Raw genomic sequence first — 24,130 nt, 5'->3', positions numbered from 1 at the left:
AACAAAGATGTTTAGGGCACAAGACAGTAGCAATGTAAATGTCAATGTTCAAGGCATTGTTGCGCCATTCAAGTGGCGATAGTGGCAAAAAGGTAAGGTGTTAGGTGAATTGGACCTTCTGAATTCTCCCTCTGTGTACCCGAACGGGTGCTGGAGTGTGGCGACTAGGGACTTTTCACAGTAACTTCATTGCGTGTTAATGTAAGCCTACTTGTGATAATAAAGATTATTATAAGATAACGGAATTAACAGCACACTGTGAAAGCAAATATTAAGAAAAATTAACAGATGGCCATGTGGGAGGGGTGCGGGGGAAGAAATGTTACAACTACAAAATGGAGGAGAGCATTCCGCGGTTATAGTTTTTGAACTCGGCTGTAACGTTCCCAATCGGAAGGTGAGATGTTGTTCCTCCAGTTTGCGTTGGGCTTCACTGGAACATTGCAGCAGGCCAAGGACGGACATGTGGACGTGAGAGCAGGATGGTGAGTTGAAATGGTCGCGACAGGAAGGTCTGGGTCCCGCTTACCAAAGGTGTTCTACAAAGCGGTTTTCAGCACTGCCTCCATCCAACATGTTTTTCAGCTTGTAGGTCATTTTTACAACATAGTTTCAGAATCCAAGGTTCAGAATTCAAGGTCAATCAGAATAACAAGACAATATAAATATAAGATCATCTCGTTCACCGTCTGCCATCCGAGAGGTCACATTGTCCAGTGGTGACGGGGGCGTTGCCTAATCTGAACGGTCTCTTATCAATTAATCTACAACAGTCCTGATTCCTGTTGACAAAAGAATGTTGCAAAGATTTTAAAAAAAATAAAAAATTTGGGGTACCCAATTCATTTTTTCCAATTAAGGGGCAATTTAGCGTGGCCAATCCACCTACCCAACACATCTTTGGATTGTGGGGGTGAGACCCACGCAGACACGGGGAGAATGTGCAAACCCCACACGGACAGTGACCCAGAGCCGGGATCGAACCTGGGACCTCGGCGCTGTGAGGCAGCAGGAATGTTGCAAGATAACCCTCGATTGCCACAACAGCTACTGAATACATTTGCCTCTAATTGGACAAACTTATCCAATTGTCCACATTTTGTAATTTTCTTTTTCAAAGACTTGTGAAAAGCAATATACATAATAAGATGGAACACCCCAGCAGCCAATGAAGCTCTTTGGAAGCACCATTAAGGTGGTAACATGGCAACCAATTTACACACAGCAAGCTCCCACACACAGCAATATTCTAATGTTGGATAAGGGGTTTTAATTGGGGATTAACTATCGGCCCCCAAGACACCAAGGAGATCTATCCCTTCTCCCCCTGCTCTTCTTTGAAATAGTGTCATGGGATCTTTTATCTCCAACTGAGAGGCGGTACGGAGCTTCAGTTTAACATTTGATCTGAAAGATGGCTGCTCCAACAGTGCTACACTCCAACCGTGTTGAGCCAGAGTTCTGCCCTGCACCAAGTGGGTCTTGAACCTGCAACATTCTGAGATGAAAGTACTGCCCACTGAGTCTCGGGCTGAGGGAATGTACGTTGAATTGAAGCGTTACAAGAGGTCAGAATAAGCTGTGTGGCATTCTTCAATCAGGAACACTGTCGGTCTGCCCCTAAGCTCCAGGGTATGTTCCTATGATGGAATGGGTCATGAGAAAGGGATTATTCGTTATTCGGAACTGAACTAAATGAGGGTTGCCTTTGATTTGATTTGAAAAGTTACAATGGGAATGAATACATGAGGATAGATTTTGGCCATGGGGTTGGAATGAATTGGAAAGTTGCAGCAGCTTGAGAGAGTTTTCAAGCTCTAGTGTATGTTTCAGACCGAGCTTGTTAGGTTCAAAACAGAACAGTCCAACTGTTACCTAGTCTTGTCAGAGAAATCTATCCAGATGTGTTGAAATAATTCACATTACGATTGTAACATCGGTGTCTTTTACACTTGAGCAGAAGATATCAATAGCTTGGATTTTGATATTCCAGTGAATTTCCTCCTGGAGGCTGGCGAATTGTCCTGTACACACATGGAGGGGATTTGGGAATGCCATGTCCTGCACACACATGGAGGGGATTTGGGAATGCCATGTCCTGCACACACAGGGGGGGGATTTGGGAATGACATGTGCCGCACACAGGGAGGGGATTTGGGAATGCCATGTCCTGTACATGCAGGGAGGGGATTTGGGAATGACATGTCCTGTACACACAGGGAGGGGATTTGGGAATGCCATGTCCTGCGCACACATGGAGGGGATTTGGGAATGCCATGTCCTGTACACACAGGGAGGGGATTTGGGAATGCCATGTGCTGCACACAGGGAGGGGATTTGGGAATGCCATGTCCTGTACACGCAGGGAGGGGATTTGGGAATGACATGTCCTGTACACACAGGGAGGGGATTTGGGAATGCCATGTCTGTACACGCAGGGAGGGGATTTGGGAATGCCATGTCCTGTATACACGGGGAGGGGATTTGGGAATGCCATGTCCTGTACACACAGGGAGGGGATTTGGGAATGCCAAGCAGCCTGACTTCCATCTCCTGCAGAATCCACACTTCAGCTGCCGGATAGGAGCTTGGCAGTTCAGTTACTCCGTCACTTATGCAAAGACTCTCCTCGTGCATTTGTGTTTATTTTGCAGCCATTTCCCAGCCCCAGCTGTTTGGAAAGAATGGAATATCCGTGTAATTTCTCTCATCCTCTGCTTCCAATCAGGAGCCATACTTGAAGGAAATGCTCCTGTTGTGACGGGGCTGAAGCCTGTGCCCCTGTTGTGACGGGAGAGAGAGCCTGTGCTCCTGTTGTGACGGGGGTGAAGCCTGTGCTCCTGTTGTGACAGGGGAGAGAGCCTGTGCTCCTGTTGTGACGGGAGAGAGAGCCTGTGCTCCTGTTGTGACGGGAGAGAGAGCCTGTGCTCCTGTTGTGACAGGGGAGAGAGCCTGTGCTCCTGTTGTGACGGGGGGGTGAAGCCTGTGCTCCTGTTGTGACGGGGGTGAAGCCTGTGCTCCTGTTGTGACGGGGACGAAGCCTGTGCTCCTGTTGTGACGGGGGTAAAGCCTGTGCTCCTGTTGTGACGGGGGTGAAGCCTGTGCTCCTGTTGTGACAGGAGAGAGAGCCTGTGCTCCTGTTGTGACGGGAGAGAGAGCCTGTGCTCCTGTTGTGACGGGAGAGAGAGCCTGTGCTCCTGTTGTGACGGGGACGAAGCCTGTGCTCCTGTTGTGACGGGGGTGAAGCCTGTGCTCCTGTTGTGACGGGAGAGAGAGCCTGTGCTCCTGTTGTGACGGGAGAGAGACCCTGTGCTCCTGTTGTGACGGGAGAGTGAGCCTGTGCTCCTGTTGTGACGGGAGAGAGAGCCTGTGCTCCTGTTGTGACGGGGACGAAGCCTGTGCTCCTGTTGTGACGGGGGTGAAGCCTGTGCTCCTGTTGTGACGGGGGTGAAGCCTGTGCCCCTGTTGTGACGGGGGTGAAGCCTGTGCTCCTGTTGTGACGGGGGTGAAGCCTGTGCTCCTGTTGTGACGGGGACGAAGCCTGTGCTCCTGTTGTGACGGGAGAGAGAGCCTGTGCTCCTGTTGTGACGGGGACGAAGCCTGTGCTCCTGTTGTGACGGGGACGAAGCCTGTGCTCCTGTTGTGACGGGGGTGAAGCCTGTGCTCCTGTTGTGATGGGGGTGAAGCCTGTGCTCCTGTTGTGACGGGAGAGAGAGCCTGTGCTCCTGTTGTGACGGGGACGAAGCCTGTGCTCCTGTTGTGACGGGGGTGAAGCCTGTGCTCCTGTTGTGACGGGAGAGAGAGCCTGTGCTCCTGTTGTGACGGGGACGAAGCCTGTGCTCCTGTTGTGACGGGGGTGAAGCCTGTGCTCCTGTTGTGACTGGGGAGAGAGCCTGTGCTCCTGTTGTGACGGGGGGTGAAGCCTGTGCTCCTGTTGTGACGGGGGTGAAGCCTGTGCTCCTGTTGTGACGGGGACGAAGCCTGTGCTCCTGTTGTGACGGGGGTGAAGCCTGTGCTCCTGTTGTGACGGGGCTGAAGCCTGTGCTCCTGTTGTGACTGGGGAGAGAGCCTGTGCTCCTGTTGTGACGGGGGTGAAGCCTGTGCTCCTGTTGTGACGGGAGAGAGAGCCTGTGCTCCTGTTGTGACGGGAGAGAGAGCCTGTGCTCCTGTTGTGACGGGAGAGAGAGCCTGTGCTCCTGTTGTGACGGGAGAGAGAGCCTGTGCTCCTGTTGTGACGGGAGAGAGAGCCTGTGCTCCTGTTGTGACGGGGACGAAGCCTGTGCTCCTGTTGTGACGGGGCTGAAGCCTGTGCTCCTGTTGTGACGGGGACGAAGCCTGTGCTCCTGTTGTGACGGGGCTGAAGCCTGTGCTCCTGTTGTGACGGGGACGAAGCCAGTGCTCCTGTTGTGACGGGGGTGAACACTCTGCTCCTATTGCTCCCCACTGGATAAAAGGACCACTTCCTTTTTTTCAACTGGTCTCAAATCATTGATTTATTTTTTCTGGAAGTATTTTAAAAGATGCCATGTGAGAGTATGAGGCTGGCCATGAATATCGAATTAGTGGCGGCCAGCCCTCTGTGTTCCTCTGGGAAAGCAAACTATCCATCATATCCGAGGAGAATGTCCAATTTACCCACTGAGCAGAGGCCTATCCACACTCCCCACAGCAGGAACAGAGCAGCTGCTTGGCTTAGGGACTTTGCATTCACTAAATAAATGGCATTAGGACAAACTCCTGGCAGCTACACCTTGTTTAGGCCGTAAGCTATTAACAGTGCACTCTGAATCCATGGAGAATTTTCACTGTACTTTCTGATGATAGCCCTCTGCTTGAGGTGTGCTTTCGAAACCGTTTTTGCCTGTATTCTGTGTAAGTATTTGTAAAAGTGATACCTGTTTTGATCTTGGCTGATGGGTAGGAATAGGCAGCTGGAGTTCTCTTCTAGCCTTGGATTATCCCAGCTGGTGGACCTACTTTTGGTGCCTTCCTCTGGCATCCTTACGAGAGGTTAGAAAATGCAACTTCCTGAGTTGTACACATGGTAAACAAGAAGGCAAATAACTGGGAGTACGAGCCCCGATGAACACCATTTGCACAAGGTTGAATTGCAAAACAAAGGACTGAAAAGTCATTGTCGGAAAGCTATAGCCAAACTCCAGTTGGCCGAGTGTATCTGGCCCTGTCGGAAAGCTATAGCCAAACTCCAGTTGGCCGAGTGTATCTGGCCCTGTGTTGGTGCAAATGCTTTTAAATCAGCGGATTGCGAGTTAAATCACCATTTCAGGACTTGAGCACCATGATCTGACACGTCAGCGCATTAGGAAGGGACAGTGAAATGTTGGAATTTTTTTTAAAAAAATCATGATCTAAGTTCGTTTCTCTGGTCACGTTATCAGGAAAGACTTTGTGCAGCTACTTGGAAAAATAACGGAAATTCACACCAGCGTTTCTCCCTCAAACCAGAAAATCACGTGAGTGGGTCTGCCCAAACCACTCCATGTTCCTGGTTCTGCAGGACGTTGTGACTGGAGTTTGTGGTTCAATCTTGCAGGATCCAGGTAGAGCAGGAATTTCACAGGGCTGTCTTCAATTTCAGTGACTTATTTTCCTCCCACCAAGCTCTCGAGGTTTTTTTTTTAAGTAGGCCACCTCGACACACTGGTTTCTATGACCACCCTTTTCTTGTTATTCATGGGATATGGGCATCCCTGGCTAGGCCAGCATTTATTGTCCTTGAGAAGGTGGTGGTGGTGGTGGTGAGCTGCTTTCCTCCAGGTCGTGTAGGTACACCCACTGTGCTGTTAGGGAGGAATGTCCAGGATTTTCACCCAGCAACAGTAAATGAAAGATGATGTATTCCAAACCAGGATGGCGAGTTGGTTAGAGGGGAATGTGCAGGTGGTGCTAGGTGGTAACGTCATGGGTTTGGAAGGTGCTGCCTAAGGAACCATTGTGAGTTGCTGCAGTGCATCTTGGAGATGGTGCACACGGCTGCCACTCTGTTGGTGATGCAGAGGATGGACTATTAGTGAGTGTGCAAGCTGTGCAAAAACCTTTGTAATCTTCCTCCATGCATTAGCCTAATGGCCCAAAGCAGTGATGGATACTTGATGGATACAAAGAAGAGGAAAAGTTGGGACTGTTTCTTGGTGAAGAGAAGGTTGAGAGGAGATTTGATGGGTAGAAATGTTCCCGCTGGCTCAACGATTGAGAATGAGAGAACACGGGTTTACGTTTATTGGCAAAAGAAGCAATGGGGGGGGAGGGATAGTGGTTAGGATCGGGAATTCTCTGTCCGAGTGCTTGGTGGAGGCAGGTCAATCGAGGCATTCAAAATTGAATGGATAATTATCTGAAGAGGAAGAATGTGCAGGGATATTGGGTGAATTGTTCCACTGTGGGGGGGGGGGCTGGGTGGGGGGGCGGGGCAGCTCGTACATGACTGGCTGTATGTCCTCTAGTGTTGCAACAATTCTATGATTCTCGAATCTCTAGTTCCCCAGCAAGACTGAGGGAACAAGTCTTTATCGTGTATTTTCCATGTACTTTTCCTGGAGTTTATGCCCTAATCCTCCTAGTGAGGTGTTATTGTTGAGCTAGAAACTGTAAAATAAATAAAGAAAGAAATTGCTGCCATTTGACTTTAATATTTGGCCACTGAATAGGGGTGCTGGCGTCATGCCTTGCCCTGAGCACTCTGAGGGAGCAACCGGGAATCTCTATGGTTCAGCTGGCCCCAAACCAGGGAAACACTGGTTACGACCATCTTTCCACTAGTCCTGACCTCTGGATTTGGGACGGGGTATGGGGTTAACTTCTGCCAATCTCGAGTCCTGTTCTACATCACTTCATGTCAAGTTACGAAAAATGTGACCCCCGCGTCTCATTCAGCTAATGCTGTGTTGGTCGTTCTGGGTGAGTGTGCTTAACACTCAATTTGGCTCTGTTTCTTTACTTAGCTCTGGAGTCGCCAGGTATCGTTAAGATACCGCCACAAGTTCAAGGTGAAGGCCAAAGCAATAAAACCATACACCAATTAGTAAGTTCAAACAACTGAGTTTATTATAATACAATTATAATAACTACCCATGCACACGCTAAAAGGATTAAACTATTCCTACCGCTAAATAAACTAATACTTATCTCGAAGGAACTGCCGGGTCAGGAAACAAGGCCTCTTGCTCTGCTCTGGTCTGCAGACTTCAGGTTGGTATAAGTTAGAAGGGGTCAGGAGTGTCTATCTCTGGTAGCGATCGTTGTGAGACACTTACTTGCTGGCGGCTGCTGTCCGAACCCTCTCCTTTCTCTCCTTCAGGGTCTTCTTGGCAAAAGCTGGTCGAGGTGCTGGTCAAAGAGAGAGGAGGGCTGGACGAAAAGACTGAACCATGTGTGGGACCTGTCTTTTATAGGTCCCAGGGATCCGCGCCCCTTTGGGCGGACTTCCTTACCTGCTTGGAATCGATTGGGTCTCTTCCCAATCGATATGTTTGAATCCCCCCAATACTGAGGCTGTTCCTTAGCTACTGGGCAGGCTCTCAGGCTCTTTGTTTTCGAACCCTGTTGGTGCCTGGGTGTCTGGTATCCTTTACAATGTTGCAGTTACTTCCCCATTTGTGTCCATTGTATCTGGAATCGTTCCATTAACATGCTAATTATCCCGGTGATTGCCTCATTAGTATGCGGAATGTTCGTTTTGGTGCTGTCTGCTCTCTTAGCAGACAGAATCCACACCTGCTAGGTGCAGCCTGCTGGGGCTGCAAACATTGTCCATTTTATCCTGTATGCTTTGCGTTCCTCCATTTTGTATTCAGGGAAATGGCCAATTTCGGTGGCTACAGCTGTTCACACAGCCAATGTTGATCATGTTTAAATTGGTAACACTGACATTGTGCCAGCTGCCTGTTATCTGTCTCCTGCTTCACCTCTCTGCCTTGGCATTAAAATGGGCAGCCATGTCTCACCGGGAGATTATCCAATAGCGGAGTTCAAACCAACGCAGTCAAAATTAGCCCAGTGCTTCCCAGCCAGGTCGCTGGTGAGCGTTCAGGAGCAAGAATTGTGGTTGGTTTTGCTTTTATTTCTGCCTTCCCATGGCTCTGGGATGATGAAGGGAAATAACCAATTTACAAGATCGACTGCAGGCAGCATGAACAACACCTGAAACTTGGATAGAAATGGGAAGGAAAATGTTGTGATTCCAGTAGATGTGTCACGTCACAGAAGGAACCTTTCCATTTGAGCCAAATCCACCATTTTTGGGCAGTGAAAACGCTGCATTTTGGGAACAGAGTGATTTTGATGCGGCATCTGGACACAAAGGGAACTTGCTGCTGTGCTGGGGGTACTTTTACTGCTAGTCGATGGGACAGATGCCTCTACCTGGGTCTATGGGATCACCTGGGCCTGGCATATAGAGGAAGGATAATGGGGATCTTGCACAACACCTGATTTCAAAGGAATGTTCAGGTAATATATTGATGTGGAGATGCCGGCAACTGGAGTGAGCACAGCAAGAAGTCTTACACCACCAGGTTAATGACCAACAGGTTTGTTTCAAATCATTAGCTTTCGGAGCACTGCTCCTTCCTCAGGTGAATCCTGTTATCCTCACCTGAGGAAGGAGCAGTGCGCCAAAAGCTAGTAATTCGTTGTAAGACTTCTTACTTTAAATATATTGGTGGGGTGGTGGGAGGTATCCCAATTATATTTTGTAGATGACACAAAGGTAGGTGGAATTGCGGATAGCGATGAGGACTGTCAGAGGATACAGCAGGATTTAGATCGTTTGGAGACTTGGGCGGAGAGATGGCAGATGGAGTTTAATCTGGACAAATGTGAGGTAATGCATTTTGGAAGGTCTAATGCAGGTAGGGAATATATAATGAATGGTAAAACCCTTGAGTATTGACAGTCAGAGAGATCTAGGTGTACAGGTCCACGGGTCACTGAAAGGGGCAACACAGGTGAAGAAGGCAGTCAAGAAAGCATACGGCATGCTTGCCTTCATTGGCCGGGGCATTGAGTATAAAACACGTCATGTTGCAGCTGTATAGAACCTTAGTTAGGCCACGCTTGGAGTATAGTGTTCAATTCTGGTCGCCACACTACCAGAAGGATGTGGAGGCTTTAGAGTGGGTGCAGAAGAGATTTACCAGGATGTTGCCTGGTATGGAGGGCATTAGCTATGAGGAGCGGTTGAATAAACTCGGTTTGTTCTCACTGGAACGACGGAGGTTGAGGAGCGACCTGATAGAGGTCTACAAAATTATGAGGGGCATAGACAGAGTGGATCGTCAGAGGCTTTTCCCCAGGGTAGAGGGGTCAATTACTAGGGGGCATAGGTTTAAGGTGCGAGGGACAAGGTTTAGAGGAGATGTACGAGGCAATTTTTTTTACACCGAGGGTAGTGGGTGCCTGGAACTCGCTGCCGGAGGAGGTGGTAGAAGAAGGGACGATCGTGACATTTAAGGGGCATCATGACCAATACATGAATAGAGGGATACGGACCCCGGAAGTGTGGAAGATTTTAGTTTAGACGGGCAGCATGGTCTGCACAGGCTTGGAGGGCCTGTTCCTGTGCTGTACTGTTCTTTGCTGGAGGGGTGTGGGGGCTGAGATCCATGTGTGTTCTTCCCTGCCTGATTTCTCTCTTGCATGCTGTTTACTGGCGATCTGGTTCCTCAAAGCACAGCCACAGACCCATCCATCCATCCGTACGATTGAACATGTGAGGGTTTATGGCTCCAGTGAGTTTGCGTTTGTGCGTTTGTCATTAAATGTATTGTCAAGTTCAGTAAAGCACTTGGCCAAAAGAGATACTTTATAAAAGCGAATACATTCCTTGGATTGTTAAAAAAACTATTATTGATCAATTCTTTACTATGAAGTGCAAAATATTTTGAGGTAAATTCCTACTGTGCACTGAGTGAGGTGTTCGCTTGTCTGCCATCTGACTGGGGTAAAGGTCATAGAGTCATAGAACAGTACAGCACAGAACAGGCCCTTCGGCCCTCAATGTTGTGCCGAGCCATGATCACCCTACTCAAACCCACGTATCCACCCTATACCCGTAACCCAACAACCCCCCCCCCTTAACCTTACTTTTATTAGGACACTACGGGCAATTTAGCATGGCCAATCCACCTAACCCGCACATCTTTGGACTGTGGGAGGAAACCGGAGCACCCGGAGGAAAGCCACGCACACACTGGGAGGACGTGCAGACTCCGCACAGACAGTGACCCAGCCGGGAATCGAACCTGGGACCCTGGAGCTGTGAAGCATTTATGCTAACCACCATGCTACCCTGCTGGGTCGGGGGGATGTGCTGGGGTAACATCATATTTGATAGAGGATAGATATTCTGGCACAGTTCACAATGTACTTGAAGGGCTAAAGAATGTACTTGGGTGTGGGGATGTGAGTGAATATGCATCAGCAAGCAGAAATGCTCGTTGGGAACATGTCTAGTATTGCTTGTAACTGCTGCTTGGGCAGTTAGGTAGCTGAATGTCAAGAATAAGGTCGAAGGGTGACGGTTTGAAGATTCACTTTTTCCCCCAGGCGAGTTACTGACGTGGAACCTCACCTGGGGTAATAAAACTGAGGCTCCGGGTTGTGGGGGTCACGTACAGAGACCATTGGGAAACCCCATGAGTGGTCAGCTGGCTGATTAGGTGGTGATGGTAAGTTGAATTCTGTCTGATGTTTGAAAGCCATTGCTGACCATTACTTTTAATACTTGACTTTTCACTATTGGTGGTATAGCTGTAATTAGTGTCAAATAAAACAGTTTAATATTAGTAAACTATCCTTCAGGATGTTTTCTCACAATGTAAGGAACATCTAAAGTTCTGCTTGACTTCACCAGATACATAGTTAGTCCAGTTCAACGCGAGCTGGTTCAGAGTAGATGTCCGATTCAGTAGCTGCTGTATAATTGGGTGTTTTATATTATTGCACTGTGGAGTCTGATTTCACACCCAGAGGCAAAGCAATAACAAAAAGGTTGAGTTTTGATAATGATTTAATGCTTGCCTTGATACTTTGTGACTTGTGGTCACCCTGCTTTATCCAGTTGCAACTTAATGGCCCATATGATGGTGTAAATTATTGCAAAGCTCTCCTGGCTGCCGTCCCATTTTCCACCCTCTATAAACTTCAGCTCATCCAAAACTCTCTCTCCCGTGGCCTAACCTGCGTCAAGGCCCACTAGCTCCCACCCCTGTGCTACTTTACCTGCTCCAGCAATCATTTTTTAAAAAGTGTTTGCAAATCCCTCCAAGGCACCGCCCCTCGCTACACTCCTGAATCCTCGAGCCCAACAACTCTCCAACATATCTGCGCTCCTCCAATCCTGGGATCTTGAACATCCCTGACTTTTATCACTCGGTCATTGATGAAAGGAAAGCGTACCCCCCCGAATCTCTCCTCCACTCTGCCCACAAATCGCTGGCTAATGATCTTAATACTCTGAAAATTCGAAGCTTCTTCACCTCCCTCATTAAAACCGGTCAAAGTGTTTAATAACCTGTCCTTGTGTGTCACCGTTTTTAATCTGAGTTTTAAAAAAAATCAAGTACCTTTTTAATAAGTTTTATTGTGTGAAAGGCACTATGGGTCTAAGTTGTTGGGAATGTAGGACGGCACGGTAGCACAGTGGTTAGCACTGTTGCTTCACAGTGTCCAGGTTCGATTCCCTGCTTGGGTCACTGTCTGTGTGGAGTCTGCGCAGAGTCTGCGCATTCTCCCCATGTCTGCGAGGGTTTCCTCCTGGTGCTCCAGAATCTCCCACAGTCCTGAAAGACAAGGCGAATTAGACACTCTGAATTCTCTGAACAGGCGCCGGAGTGTGGTGACAAGGGGATTTTCACAGTAACTTCATTGCAGTATAAATGTAAGTCTACTTGTGACAATAAATTCTTATTATTATGTAATTTCATGCTCCTTTTTTCCCTGGAAATACTAAGAATGTAGGCTTTGTTCCTGTTGAAATTGTTGTAAATGTTATGTAATGGCCTAATCCCTGAAAGAGTAGTCTGGATATAGGAAGCCTTTCCCTGGGAAAAGTATCTGGCAGATAAGGATGTGTCTGACTTTGATTACTGAAAGTCCAGAGGTCCAGTTTTTGTCCCGAATGTGACGTTTTAGGATTATGGCTCTGTGTGGTGTACCCATTTTGTTTTTAAATTATTAATGGCGTTACAATGCCCACACCTCGGGTTGTGCTACAACTTTGCCAGTAAATTCTAGAGTAACCTAGGTGGCTCTTTGCTTGCCTGCATTGTCCCGGTATCCAGTGGTAACTGTGCCAGCACAGGTTGAGCTAAACAATGGCACAAAATGTTCGTCACGCTTTTTACAAACAGGACACAAATCAGTTTGTCTTTTGTGATGGACCATTTTGTTTATCAGATCTAACAATTGGACTTGAACAAGTGCTTGAATCCGATTCTATTCGGCTACTGCAAATAATTATCTCCCGGAGTTGTTTTCTCTGTCTATACTGGAATGGACTGTCTCACGCGAGTTAAACGTTGATTTAGTTTGATGATTAAGGATAGCAGACGTGACTCGGGCAACCACAGATCGGAGTTGAGTTATGGACACCATTGAGGCCGCTCCCGCGTAGCCGCTCCCGCGTAACCAATCAGTTCAAAATTCATTCAGCGTTTGAAATATGTTGTTCAGTAATCCAATGTTAATTCTTTCTTAGGCGAGGTTGCAGAGACTAAGGGATTTGTCTGAAGGATGTTCACAAGCAGAAGTTTCTATTGAATTCTAACTGGATGCGTTCCGTAACTTCCAGATGTGAGTATGACCATTTTATTCTGATTTACACGTGGACCGAATTGAGTGGATTTTTATTTCCACTCCCTTTCCGGAAGGCCACGATCCATCCTGAGTTGTGGCTTCATGGTCGCCATGATGTGGCTATCCGGGAGCTAAGCAAGAAACCGTTCCTCATGAAACTAGCACAGTGTCTGTCAATGTGCTATTTTACCGGGGAGAGGAAAGCGTTACCCCCCCTGAATCTCCCCTCCACTCTGTGCCCACAAATCGCCGGCTAATGATCCTGAGCTGGGACAGCAGTGCAGGAGGCTGGGTGGCTCTGCTCAACATTGTGAGTTACTTTTGTAATTTCCTTGGCCATTTTGAAAGACGGAAGGCTGATGCATAATCTCTTTCAAAACATTGTAATGATGAAAATGACCGTACAGTTAATGGGTCTAACCAGGCTACATGGCATAGTTTTGGGCCTTAGAGTCTTTAAAAATGCTTCCAAATGACAACTCCCCCGTGCAAGTGTGTGAATGAACCATGAAGAACACTCGCAATCTCTGACTGTGTTGTGCCCACGTAATATGAAACTCTGATAACAATCTAGTAATGCAGACTTAGGACATTAAAGTGCAAATGAATTGCTGGCCGAACTGAATGAATTTTATCTGCGTCAGTGTGTTCGGAGTTGAATCCAAACTAACAGTTAATGGAGCCGAGAAATTAATCTTGCTCGAAGCTACTGTGACGATTGGAAGGTGTTCGGAAAATTGGCGTCTAAATATTGGGACAACCTGCGGGTTAAAAGCCTGGGGTTAGAATGTGTGTGTTAATTCCATTCTGCAGTGATCATGGGCGGGATTCTCCCAGCCCTGGGCCAGGCCTGAGAATCCCCGCGACCAGGCCACGCCGGCACGCGATTCTCCGCAGAGCTCTACTCGACCGGCCCACCGATTCACTGGCCTGGATGAGCCGAGCGGCTGTAAGAAAAGAACCATGTTTCGCCGGCGCCGTTCTAACCTGCTCTGAGCCGGCGGGACCTCAGCGTTGAAGGATCGGCTGGTGGCCTGTGGGGGAGGGGGGGGCCGACCCCGGTGGAGGGGGGGCCCGACCCCGGTGGAGGGGGGGCCTCCAATCAGCGGGCCAACCTCTCTGGCTGGGGGGGGCCTCCTTTCCTGCGCGTCGGCCCCTGTAGCCCTGCGCCATGTTGCATCGGGGTTGGCGCGTTTAAGGAGGCCACTGCGCTTGTGCGCATTGGCGCTGGTGCCACTGCGCATGCAAGGATTCCGCAGTACACAGCTCGCGTCGGGATCGGCAGCTGGAGCGGTGTGATCTGCTCCAGCGCCATGCACGCCCCCTGGAGGGGCCAGAATTACTCCTGTCAGCGGCCCGTTCGTACCGTCGTAAAACGCGACGGCGTTTACGACGGCATGGACACTCTGCCGCGAGATGGGAGATTCCCGCCCATGTGTTTAAAAAATGATTCTGTTTTGTTTCTGGGATAGACCAGGTGAAAATGACAGGGAATGTGTTTCAGTCTGGGCTAATGCATAGTGGTTTGCTTGGGGAGGTCCCTGGGGAGTTGAAATGCTTTTGCAGCCTGCAAAGATCATTTTGTTTAGCTTGGGAAGTTAAAGTAATTGCTGGTTGGAGCCCAGAAAGACACCACGGGCTGTGAGCTTGGAGGAGCTTCGAGAGAGAGGAGCTAAGTCCTGGTCTGCCTGACTCGGACTCCACAATTCTTTCCAAGTAGGAGAGTAAAAAGAAAAAGAGTAATAATATTTTAAAGCCGAGCAGTCTTGTCTAAGTACAAGGAAGAGACTGAAACAACCCAGTTAAAGCAGCTATTTGAAGATGTTCAGCCAGAGTCTGAAGGGGTTCCAACCAGAGCCAAATTTGTTTAATGAAGGAATTATTACCCTATACCCTGCTAATATTAAGATGGATTAAAAGCTGTATGCTTCTTTTCTTGTTGTTTAATGGAAAATTAAGATGTAAATTGTAAGCTCTTTTTGGGTGTGCAGTTGTTTAATATTGTACTCATCATAAAGGTTTGTTTAAAAATAATAAATCCCTATTTCTTCGGGCAATCACTCTTGGAGCGAATCATTCTTTCTGCACTTAATTTAAACTAAAATGTTGGGGTTTTGGTCCAGTATCCTAGCCACTGTTGGGGTCTGGGCTGTGATGGTAAAACTATTTTGAAACGGCCGTCATTCCTTGATCCACATTCCCCCGATGGCTCAATTGGAAAATGGGTCTAGATCAGGAGAGTGTCAGCTTTGGCGGCCAATCCAGACTGAGTTTGAAGATTCAAAGCTGACATGAGCCCCAGGATGGACCTCTGCACCTGTGTGCTGGAGTTGATTTATAATTACACAGGCGTCCTGGCCAGTTAGACTCGTTGAAACATGCGCGAGCATGAATATAGCGTGCGGATCAGCTCTTGCCTTTTATGGCTCAATAGACTTGACAAGCCACAGACATGAAGAATGACGAAGTGATTAGTGGGTAATGTAAGGGTGCCCCACAATGGGGGGGGGGGGGTGATAATTACTTGACTCTGTGTGATTTTTAAAAAATATATATTATGAGCTATGAATGACCAGTTAACCCCGTGTTCAGCACTTAATAATGATAATAATTGCTTATTGTCACGAGTAGGCTTCAATGAAGTTACTGTGAAAAGCCCCTAGTCACCACATTCCGGGGAGGCCGGTACGGGAATTGAACCCCCGCTGCTGGCCTCCATTCTGCATTACAAGCCAGCTGTTTAGCCCACTGTGCTAAACCAGCCCTTTGCTAGTGGCCCATATGGAATACAAAGATGGCAGTGTTACTGACCAAAAGAAGCAGGCCGGATTGGAGGATTTCTTTGTGCGGCAGGGTAGTCTATGCTTATTTTCGAGTGGTGATGCTCCAATGCATATCCTGTCTTAAACCAGAGTAGCCGTAAAAGCTGAGCTCCCAATCCTGCCCCAATGGAACTAACCCAGTCTAAGTTACCATGCGGACATTCAAGGAAGTCCAATTAATGTTTATTGCTGATAAATGTGGCTTGTTATCTATAACCATAGTCTCTGTACCTGAGAAACGCTGGCACTGTTCATGTAACTAGACCATGCATAAATCCAAATTGCCATTTTGAGTATAGAACAAATAGACCTAGCCATATCTATTTTAACTTTTGCTTGTAGAATTGGTACAATCCATTGCATGTTCAAAGATATCACAGCTGTTGGCAGTATTTAAATCTATCCATGAATATATAACTTCATTAACAGAAAGCACATACTGTCTATGGCACTGTGAGACTCTCATGACTGACACAAACTGCTGTGGGTGAAGCATCAAACAATGAGCTCCAAGCCAGCCGTTGGGCAGAGCGCACATGGAGAAGCCCACCTTTATTGCCTCTCTGTTTAGTAGGTCACTAATGCTTGATAAGGCTTTTCCCCACCCTTCTTACAATTAAGCTGACATCTCCCAAGCACCTTTCTAATGTCTGCCTGGTCCATTATTGTCAATCCTCCAGGGGCTGAAACAGTGAAGGGGGAGGGGAGCAGTTGCTTATAAAAACACCTGGGTAGTCCATTTGCAAAATATTAAACCATACAAGATTTTTTTTTTTGTTCCAATTGTTCTCGGTTACCAGAAATAGGGTTTTGTTTGAAGCAAATTTGAACTTTCTTGCTCTTGTAGACTCTGTCCAGTTTATAGAACAAGTGAAGCCTTCCACGCCACAGGCTGTTCGGCCCATTGGCTTTCTTCTGGTGCAAAGAAACATTTACTTTCACTGCCTTCTTTTCTCCCCATTGCTTTAAATAGTCACTGCCAGAGTTACAGCAAAATATTCCAGCAACTCGCTGACAGAACTTTCTCCCAAAACACACTCCTCGAGTGCCATTTAATACCTAGTCCAGTTTTGCGTATGTATAGCTGGGTGATTCTCTGCATCTGCAGCACTGAGAATGACCCCCGCTCACAAACGGGACACTTTTTGGCTTTGATCTTGCCTCACTTCCTGATGAGCTCAGCTCGTCAATTCAGGAAGCGATCTGGGCGCCATTTTTAAATGCCGCCTGATCTCTGACCCACCCCCTCGGACTCCCCAACGTCTCCACTCGGGGCCCCCTCAACTCTGCCAGCCCCAGGGTACAACCCTGCCCAGAGCCCAACCACCCGGGGGCCTATAATGACCTGGGAGACACCCTCCCCCTCCCCCCCCCCCCCCCCCCCCCCCCCCCCCCCCCCGTTATGCCTGGTCTATATTCATGTGGACCTGTGCTGAACGGTGTCTTGGCGAGCTCTTTCAGGCGTGGGCATTCCTGGCCCTCAGGCATATTGGGCAGCGACATACTTAAATGAGCTGAATGGCTCACTAATCTGGATTGCACCCACCACATATGAGATCCAGATCGAGATGTCTCGAGATCCAACGAACGTTCCGAGCATTGCAAATCTTGCGACAGGCCCTCTCTAGGATTTAACGGTCTTGTCGTGTAAACGGGCTGGATGCAGCGAGGCAGTTCATCACATCCCTCATTTACATTTGTCAACTCCACATATTACAGGCAGAGCTTTCTTCATTTAAGTAAATTTGATACATGTAGGAACGTATTTATTTACCTTTCTGCAACATCATCGGGAAATAGTATTAAAATTTGGGTTGAAGTAAAAATCACTTCTTCCCTTTCTGTGAGGGGATCAAACATCTTCCCAAATATGTAGCCATCCTACATGTTGACATTCGGCATCCCTGGAAACATTGTACCTCTGTCTCATTTGTGTTTGGTGTCACAGAAGATGCGTTGGCTGTTTTATTATTTTCTAGTTGTTTAAAGTGAATTGCTGAAAAAAAAAGACATTGTTGAAGCTTTTCATTTTGCACTCATCAGAACAGTTCACAAGAATTCCAGTTGTTAAGGGAACAACAATTTATGCTACATAAGTGTTGGTAAGTGGGCTCTGGTCGAGTCAACAGCTGCTGGAATGCATTAAACGACCTGTCCCTTCAGCTGTTCTTTTTTTAAATAAATTTAGAGTACCCAATTATTATTTTTTCCAATTAAGGGGCAATTTAGTGTGGTCAATCCACCTACCCTGCACATCTTTGGGTTGTGGGAGTGAAACCCACGCAGACATGGGGAGAATGTGCAAACTCCACACGGACAGTGACCCAGAGCCGGGATCGAACCCAGGTCCTCGGTGCCGTAGGCAGCAATGCTAACCACTGTGCCACATGCCACCTCCCCTCCAGCTGTTTTAACAGGCAAAGTACTGACCTGACCATACCCAACCATCTCATGGTTGCAAAACTCAAAACATGTGTCCAACATTAGATGTAATTTGATGATTAGGCAACACTTTAAACAATCCCGATTGTGTTAAGAATTACATCGAAAACTAATTTAAGATTATCCATCAGGTTCACGTGGCTCACTTTTATGCATGCTAGAAGCTGCATATATTCATAGACGGGGCCCTATCCTTTGCAGACAGAAAGAGCAGGTCCACTCATTGAACAGTGAAACAAAAGCTTGGGGAAGAGCCATTTCCTGGTTCATTTCACCATGGCAATGTTTGTACCTCTCTTGCCAACCAATCAGCACTCTCTTCTCATGCAGTACAAATTGGTGTTCCCTTTTACTGTTGGTATTTCTTGCGAACTGTCCTGATAATAAAAGGCTTTGATGGATATCTCATGTTGACATGCCATTTAATATAGGATAGTAGAGAAGGAAGTTGTGAAATTTGAAACATGCCCTTGTTAAAATACCTCTACTACTAAATAGAACACTTTTGAATATTTTCCCTGCTCTCATGCAAGTGGCTCAAGTATCTAATTTAAGATGGTGTTTATACTCCAGCTGGAGACAGCATTTAGTCGCTATCTGTATAAATCGGTGGGAGATCTTCAACAATATCGATGAGGAAACGCACAATAGTGGGTCTATTGTGTTGTCGGCTATGACCAAAGTCGATGTGGCATCACTCAACCAGTGTTTCTCTCTCTCTGGATTTACACGGATGAGTGTTCTGGTTGTCCATTTAAAGGCTTGTAGAAGCTCCAAAAGGAGAAATTGAAGCAATCACCCAGTCAGCTGGTCGAAGGCAGCCACCGTTATTTGTTTGTCTCTACCTTCAAAAGCACTTCTTACTCTGGATACAAAGCTGGAAGTGGGAACCACCAAGTTTGATAAGATGTCTTGACGCGCATGGTGCTGCTTGTTGTGTTGGAGGCTGGTTACCAACCTTTGCAGATGAGAGTGATGATAAATGGAGCATTATAATTGGTTTGCTGTATGTTAGCACTGGGTAGGGTTGCCAACTCTGAGCATATTCTTCACCTGACCCCTCCACCTCCGTCTAACACCGTCCTCCTCCCCCTGGCCCCTACCCACAATATTCCCACCACTAATAAAAAATTAGAATAAGTCATATTGGTTCTGCCGACTGGTCGGAGCAGTATCTTCACTTCCGGGAGACTCCAGGCCAGTCTTGGAGGATTCACAGCCCTCCTGAATCCTCCTGAATGAGAGGAGGGTGTGGGTGTTCTCATCAATTGACATGATGAATAGTTGAACATTTAGAACTGGGGACACCTTTCTCGGTGTCTGGTGACATCACCGTGTGGGAATATTTCAGTTTTCCTTGCTCACAATGCCCTTTGTCATGATTGGATGTGAAGTATTTCACTCTGGCCTGTTATTTCTGCCTTGGTAGTATAGGGATAATTCATTTTCGATTCCAAGGCCTTTTAAATACAATAACAACAGGGTGTTCGAAATCGGCGACACAGTCGAAGATATGGCGTCACATTATACTAGGAGCAAAACCTGAGCAATTCCTGAGTAACTGCAACCAACTCTAACCCCCGCGCTGGATTGCTGCTTCGACTCTTCAGGACTCTGACACGGTCAGTTAGGAAAGCGTGTGGTATGTTCACCTTTTATTTCAAAGGGATTGAAGTAGAAACACAAGTCTTACTACAGTTGTATAGACTTTAGTGAGGCCACAATCTCTTGTCTCCTTGTCTACGAGAGGGAGGGCATCAAAGGTTCACCTTGACAGATTTCTGAGCTCAGGTTGAGCAGTGTAGGCCGATGAGTTTAGAAAAATGAAAGCTAATCTCACTGAAAAATGTACAATTATTTTGAGGGCTTGATAGGACTAGAACTCGGGATCAAAATAAGGGGCCAGTCATTAAGGACTGAGTTGGAAAGGAAATCTCTTCACCCCGAGGAATGGAAATCTTTGAAATTCCCTTTCCCTGATAGCTATGGGATGTTCGGAGGTTGATATATCCCAGTCTGAGATCCATTGATTTATGGATACTCGGGGATATGGAGAGACTGCACGTAAGTGGAGTTGAGGGAGAAGTCCAGCTTTGATCTTCTTGAATGGAAGGATAGGCTCAAAGGGCCAAATGGTCCAACCTTGCTCCTATTTCCTGTGGCCATTGTGGATTGTTAAAAACCTTTCTGGTGTTGCCATTCTGCACTTTTTATTCCAAATAAAAGTAGAGATCCTCCTGTCACTCTTCACAGAATTGTCTGAAGAGAAGTCAGTCAACCGTAGCTGACAAAGGAAGTTCAGGATTGTACAGGATGAGACCTAATACAGGTGCCAGAAATAGTAGTAAACCTCAAAATTGGGAGATTTTTAAGGATACAGCAAAGGAAGACTAAGAAAGACTAAGAATATGAATGTAAACTAGCAAAAAACTAACCTTCTGCAGGTATGTCAAAGGGAAAAGTTTAGACAAATGTGGGTCCAATACAGGAAGAGTAAAGAGAATTTGTAACGGGGAATAAATAAATGGCAGAGACGTTAACTGATTACTTTGTTCCTGTCTTCACTGAAGGAGATACAAGAGACCAGAGGAATTGAAGGAAGTTTGTATTTGTAAAAAGGTTGTCTTGGAGAAATTAACGGGAGTGAGGATATCGGGACCCAATGTTGTGTTGAAAGAGGTAACTGTGGAAATACTGGATTCATTGGGGATCATCTTCCAAGATTCTAGAATGATTTCTGCAGATTGCTCGGCAGCAAATGTAACTCCACTGCTTATGGAGAGGGTTGGTAGGAAATGGGGGAACTACAGACTTATTAGCCTCCCTTCAGTCGTGTGGAAAATGCTAGAATGTGTTGTAACAATATGATAAATGGACACTTGGGTAATAATGATCTGATTGGGAATAATCAGCATGGATTTATCAATGGAAAATCATGTTTGACGAACCTGTTGGAATTTTTGTTAGGATGTTACTAATCAAATTGATAAAGGGGAGTGTGTGGACATCATGGACTTGGACTTGGACTTTCAGAAGGCTTTCAATAAAATCTCCCACAGGAGGTTGGTTAGCAAAATTAAATCTCATGTTAAATGTATATATCAATTTGATGCAGGGACCAAATGTAAGATCTCCAAGTTTGTGGAAGACAAAGTTGGGTGGGAATGTGTGTTGTGAGGAAGATGCAAATTCGCTTCAAGGGGATTTGGACAGTGATTGGGCAAAACATGGCCGATAGAATATAATGTGAGATAATTCACTTTGGTAGGAGGAACAGATGAGCAGAGTATTTCTAGAACGTACAAAGGGATCTGGGTGACCTCGCCAATAAGTCACTGAAAGCCAACATGCAGGTGTAGCTACTCGGAAGGCCAGTGTTATCTTGGCCTTTTGCCACAAGAGGATTTGAGTACAGGGGTAGCACCTTGCTTCAATCGTATAGAACCTTGGTTAGACCATACCTGGAGTATTGTGTGCCAAATTTGGTTCACTTGCCTTCGGAAGGATATTATTCCCAGAGAGGGGCTGCAATGGGCTTGTTTCCGGGATAGTGTGAAGAGGGATTGGGCAAACTGTGCCCGTATTCTCCCGAGTTTCAAAGAATGAGATGTGATCTGGGAAAAATACTTGAGGGACAGAATGGGATACATGTAGGTCAGAGGTTTCCCTCGGCTTGGGGACTCCAGAACTAGGAGACAATTTCAAACTAAATAGGATTCTTGGGACCAAGAAGAAGAGGATTCTTTTTGCTCTGAGGATTGTGAATCTTTAGTATTCTGTACCCCAGAGGGTGGTGGAAGCTCAGTCATTGGGTACGTTCAAAGCAGAGAATGACCAATTTCTAAATACTAATGGCAAAGGGATATGGAGATAGTGTGGATAAAAGGCATGGAAGTAGATGATCAGCTCAATGGGCTGAATGGCCTACTGAATCAACCTGGTGTGCTCCATAGAAACGGAGAAAATAGGAGCAGGAGGAGGCCATTCGGCCCATCGAGCCTGCTCGGCCATTCATTATGATCATGGCTGATCATCCAATTCAAAAGCCTAATCCTGCTTTTCCCCCATATCCACTGGCTCATTACTCTCTGGGTGAAGATATTTCTCCTCATCTCTGTCCTTAATGGTCTACCCCGTATCCTCAGACTGTGACCCCTGGTTCTGGACACGCTCGCCATCAGGAACATCCTTCCTGCATCTACTCTGTCCAGTCCTGTTAGAATTTTATAGGTTTCTATAAGATCCATCCCCCCCCCCCCCTGATTCTTCTGACCTCCAGCGAATACAATCCTAACTGATTCAACCTCTCCTCATACGTCAGTCCAGCCATCCCAGGATTAATCTGGTAAACCAGAAATGCTGGGAATTGGTGTATATTTTGTAAGTCAACAGGCAAATAACCTGATTTGGTTATTTCAGCATCAAAGGAATATAGGAAATAGAAGCAGGAGGAGTCCTTTTCACCCCTAGAGACCCTGCACCATTCTATATGATCATAGCAGATCCTTGATTTAACGCCATAGTCCTGTGCTCTCTCTAGACCATGTGACACTCACACTCACACTCACACTCACACTCACACTCACACACTCTAGAAATCTATCTATTCCCTTTTTAAATATATTCAGTGATTCGGCCTCCACAACATTATGGTAGAGAATTCCACAGTTTCACCACCCTTTGAGTGAAGAGGTGTCTCCTCATCACTGTCCTAAGTATCCTGAGACTATGATCCCTTTTCTAACCTGAATCCACCCTGTCAAGTCCGGTCAGAATTTTGTACGTTTTAATGACATCCACTCTCATTCTTCTAAATGCCAGTGAATCCAGGCCCAGTTGACCCAATCTCTCCTGAGAAATCCTGCCATTGCAGGAATCAGTCTGGTGAATGTTTGTTGCACTCCCTATATATGACACTTCTATCCTTTCTTGCATAAGGAGACCAGAACTGCCCACAATACTCCAAGTGTGATCTCACCCAGGCCCTGTACAGCTGCAGTAAGATGTCCCTGCTCCTGTACTAGAGTCCTCTTGCAATGAAGGCCAACATACATTTGCCTTCCTAACTACTACTTGTACCTTCATTGCTTACTTTCGATGACTGGTGCATAAGGACACCCAGGTTCCTTTCTACATTCCCATTTCCCAGTCTATCACCATTTAATAATATTCTGCCATTCTCTTTTTCTATCCTGGATAACTTCACACTTATCCACGTTATACTGCATCTGCCATGTATTTGCCCACTCGCTCAACTAGTCCAAATCACCATGAGGTTTCTCAGCATCCTCCTCACCATTCACATTCCCACTAAGTTTTGGAAATATTATATTTTGTTCCCTCATCCAAATCATTGTAAATAGCTGGGGGTCCAGGACTGATCCCCAGTACTGATCCCTGTAGGATCTTACTGGTCACTGCCTGCCACTTTGAAAAAGACACCTTTATGGGCAGCGCAGTGGTTAGCATTGTTGCCTCAGGGCGCCAAAGTCTCGGGTTCAATCCTGGCTCTGGGTCACTGACAGTGTGGAGTTTGCACATTCTCCCCGTGTTTGTATGGGTTTTGCCCCCACACCCCAAAGATGTGCAGGGTAGGTGGATTGGCCCCTTAATTGGACAAAAATTAATTGGGTACTGTAAATTTATAATTTTTTAAAAAACTTTGGGCGCGATTCTCAGCTCCCCACGCCGGGTGGGAGAATCGCGGGAGGGCTGGGCGACTCACGACACGCGCCCCCCGCGATTCTCCCATTCCCCGCTCGGAAGAATCGCCGCTCGCCGTTTTTCACGGCGACAGGCGATTCTCCGGCCTGGATGGGCCGAGCGGCCTGCCGTTCCCGACCGGTTCACGACGGCGGCAACCACACCTGCTCGCTGCCGTCGTGAACATGGCGCCAAAAGCTGGTTTGAAGCTTGTGGGGGGCGGAGAGGGGAGTGAGCACCACGGCCGTGCTCGGGGGGGGGGGGGGAACTGGCCCACCATCGGTGCCCACCGATCATCGGGCCGGCGTCTCAAAGCGACGCACTCTTTCCCCTCCACCGCCCCGCAA

General features: G+C 47.1%; 1 protein-coding gene across 1 annotated transcript in view; it reads left to right on the top strand.

Annotated features, from left to right (window-relative positions):
* LOC119951066 (polyhomeotic-like protein 2) overlaps positions 1–24,130 on the top strand; it is a 313,199-nt gene that overhangs the window by 28,145 nt on the left and 260,924 nt on the right. Inside the window, exon 2 of the mRNA XM_038774103.1 lies at positions 12,719–12,813. The gene's annotated coding sequence lies outside the window, so the exon portion shown is untranslated. The remainder of the gene's footprint in view (positions 1–12,718; positions 12,814–24,130) is intronic.

This window comes from Scyliorhinus canicula, chromosome 16 (assembly GCF_902713615.1).
Source record: "Scyliorhinus canicula chromosome 16, sScyCan1.1, whole genome shotgun sequence".
Taxonomy (NCBI): domain Eukaryota; kingdom Metazoa; phylum Chordata; class Chondrichthyes; order Carcharhiniformes; family Scyliorhinidae; genus Scyliorhinus; species Scyliorhinus canicula.
The sequence above is the reverse complement of the archived record's forward strand: the minus strand, read 5'-3'. Positions and strand labels throughout refer to the sequence as shown.